This window comes from Zosterops lateralis (genome assembly GCF_965231275.1).
Source record: "Zosterops lateralis genome assembly, chromosome: 24".
NCBI classification, from domain to species: domain Eukaryota; kingdom Metazoa; phylum Chordata; class Aves; order Passeriformes; family Zosteropidae; genus Zosterops; species Zosterops lateralis.
The window spans coordinates 4438222-4441888 of NC_139784.1; positions in this window are offsets into that span (position 1 = coordinate 4438222).

The window sequence follows — 3667 nt, forward strand, 5'->3', positions numbered from 1 at the left end:
GCACTGGCCTCAGATTTCCCAACCCACCTGCCTCCGCGGTTTGCCTGGAGCTGCAAATCTTCCTCTGCCCTAATCTGTTGAAGCTGTAACCCCGAGGGATGTCAGAGAGCGACAGCCAGAGCAGCCCTGGAAGTGCCAGTGAGCTGCTCGCCGCTTTTCTCGCTACAGGACAGCCCGGCTGCCTCCCGGGAGGATCCTCACAGCTCCATTAGCGTCCATTAGCAGCTTCCTCTCCTTTGCCCGGCAGTGAGTGTGCTCCTGTGAAAGTTGTCCTGGTGGTGGTCCCGGGGGCTGGAACTCACGGAGAGAGACCAGCACAGCCCAACAGCCCCGGAGCTGCCCCGGCTCCGGCAGGAAGGAACCGCGGGGGCCTCTGCTCCTTCCTTTTCCTGCAGGCTCGGACAATAGCAGGGCAAGGGCTGGAAAGAGATGCAGCAGTGGGTTCCCCAAAACAAAGTTGTAATAAAGAGTTTTAATAAAGAGACGCCTCTCCTTTTGTCCCATGGAAGGGCTTCAGGGCACTTCAGGTTCTGAGCTGTCACTGCTATCAGGTTATATGGGGTTATTATTATAGATAAAGCGGGCAAGGATGGTGAGATAGGTGAGGATCACTCAGTGCTGGAGGGCTGCCAAGGGGCTGAGAGTGGGACAGGGAAGTGCTGAGGGGTGCAGCTCCCTCTCTGCAGCTCTGCAGGGACAGGCACATGCACGTTTCCATCTCACAATGGCTCAGCCCCACTGAGATCTGTAGCAGCCTTTGAGGGACTGGGGATCAAGCAGCTGTTCCCGGATTTTCCCATGCCATGGCCTTACCATCCCAGCTGGAGAGCCCTTTGCATCCCTGAGCAAAGTGCAAAGGCTGGAAAGGAAGAATTCAGGACCTTGTGGGACAGGAATGGATGGACTCGTACGGGACAGCTTTGGCCAGGACAAAGCCACCTCTTCACTGGGAAGTGGCCTGGCCTGGAGGCTGGGGGGGATCCAGGTGCCCTCCCCATCCTGCAGCCCTGGCAGCAGCCGGGCCAGGGCGCTGCGGGCTGGGCTGAGGGCGGGGAAGGCGGGAGCCTTTGGCCCCGCTGTGCCCGCACTGCGGCTGGGAACAGCCTCCATAAATACCAAAATGCTTTCAGCGTGACAAGTGTCAGCAGCTGTGAGTCAGCCCTTGGCACTGCCTGCAGTCACCAACCATGCTCCCATTGTCCGGGGTCCCCTGGAATGTGGGCCCACAGCGGCAGCCCCGCTGTTCCCCTGGGCTGCAGGCACGGCTGAAGCAGCACCTTGTGGTTCCCAATGAGGTGATGATGCCCAGGCTACAGGGATCCGAGTGAGGATGCCACTGCCCAAGAAGCACTGGAGAGTTTTGTGCATGGCCAGTGTGGGATTCAGTGTGGAAAACAGATCCTGAGAGTTCATCCCAAGCTCTTCTCCCAGGAAAAATCCAGGAACAGCTGCTGGGAGAGTACTTGATCCTCAGTCCCTCAAAGGCTGCTACAGATTTCAGTGGGGCTGAGCCATTGTGAGATGGAAACGTGCATGTGCCTGTCCCTGCAGAGCTGCAGAGAGGGAGCTGCACCCCTCAGCACTTCCCTGTCCCACTCACAGCCCCTTGGCAGCCTTCCAGCACCAAATGATCCTCACTATCCTTGCCCACTTTATCCCAGTAAACCCAGAATAATCAGCCTATTCTTCTCCAGCCCTTTGTTGCTGCACCCATCCGGAGGCCCTCAGTACACCTTGGCTCTACCTTTCCCCTTCCTGCCGTCCCTGCTCATTCCTCCTCACGCCTGCTATTAGCACTAAGAGCCGTAATTAACATTCTGGCTGTGCCCCGAATCCTCTCCCTTCCCTCCTCGCAGGGTTTACGGTTTTTCCGTTGAACAAATATGGGAGCAATTCCCCTGAATTGCCAATCCCTATCAGTGCTGGCGTGGGGCACCGCAGCTCGAGCAAACAGAGCTGATTGTGGAGGGGAAAAGTGAGTGTGGAAAGCAATTGTTCTCCTTGAGTTCACCTTGATAACAGAGACGCCAGCTCCAAGACAAAAGCTGTTTCACGGTTCCATGCCCTGGAGTTGCAGGAGTCTCACTCCTGGAAAAAGGAAAAACTGGTGGTATTAAGTTAAAAACACAGTTCAGAGGTGGGCAGGAGAATCCAGGCAGCGTGAGAAGAGCTGGGCTTCATTTCCTTTTCTTCTTCCACCACTTTGAAACCTCCAGCAACTCTCCTGCCCTGGAGAAGAGAACTGTACCAGGATTATTTGTTTAGAAGCTGTCAGCAGCTAAAGTTCAGAGGTTAATGTCTCTCCCATCGCCGTGCTGTCAGTGTGTGCAGAAATGCTTCTGCTGAGAGGTCACTGGAGCACAAACAAGGACAGGTGTGATGCCTCCATCTCGCCCCATCTCCACCTGCGCACCTGTGCCCTGGGCCCAGCTGGCAGCAGGATTTAGGGCCAGCACGCCAGGTTTCTTCACAGCAGGAACAGCAGGAACAGCCCAACCTTGCACTGATGGGAGACAAACCCCTGAGGATCTCACTCTGCAGAGGAGAAGCCTCTGTATCTGTGGGTACACACAAACACAAACTCCTCCAGGATTTCTCCTCCTGGATTTCTCCACGAAGAGAGTCCCCTCTTGCTGAGGAGCTCTGGAGGCTTCTCCCAGCACACAGCTCCCCTGGGACCAGCGAGTTTGAACCAGCTTATGGATTTAATGATGAAACTGCTGCTGGTTTACTGGGGAGGGCGAGTCCTGCTGCCCCGCAGCTCAGCCTGGGAGTGACCAGGACAGTCACAGCCTCGGAAAATCCCTGGGATTTAGTGCTGATAGTTACTAGAATGGCTCCAAATGTGGGTTGTTTTTTTTTCAGGCAGCATCTCCACAGCCCTGTGTCACTGATCATGTAGAGGAGTGTGGCAGTTCTCACTGATCCATAGCTAACATGTTCTTTGGAGGTGTCCGAGGTGTTCTGGCTCTGGCTGGCTGGGAGCAGAGCCTGAGGCAGTGCCTGGACACCAGAGGAGAGAGAAACAGCTCCCAGAGGCTCAGCCACAGCAGCAGGAGTGCCACTGCTCCCCTGGAGACAGTGTTACACTTCCCACCTGGATGGTGCCAGGGCCTTCACACCTTGTGGAGCTGGTGAGGTGCCTGGAACAGGCACTGGGAAGATCCTCTGCTTCCTGAGAACCCCAATTTGCAGAGCCCCCTCAAACAGCCCAGCTGAAGGTCCCTGGGGCTCTACCAGCAAAGGTGGCTCCAGGGGGACTGTGGTGACTCTCTGCAAGGGGATGGTGTCACTTGGCACAGGCTGAGATGTGTCTGTGGTGGGGAGCCAGGAGACTTTGTGATTCATCCTCTGCCTGACATCAGTGTGGAATGGCTCATGGCTGGGTCTGGGCTGGGTCCTGGAAGCATCTTTTGAAGGAAAGTTTTGGACAATGACGTCCCAGCTCCTGACGGTGGATGGTGTCGTGTGGGACAACGTGTGCTGCCTTTTCCTGCCTTCCCACAACAAGAGGGAGTCAGGTACTCCCCATTCCAGTGAGGTTTCCTCACTGGGAATGATCCATCAAAAGCTGCTGCAGGAAAAGGGCTTGCTGCTAGGGAAAGAAGAGCTCAGTCTCTAACTCTTAGAGGTTCTGAGAGCAAAATGCACCTGCAGGTGCAGGCTG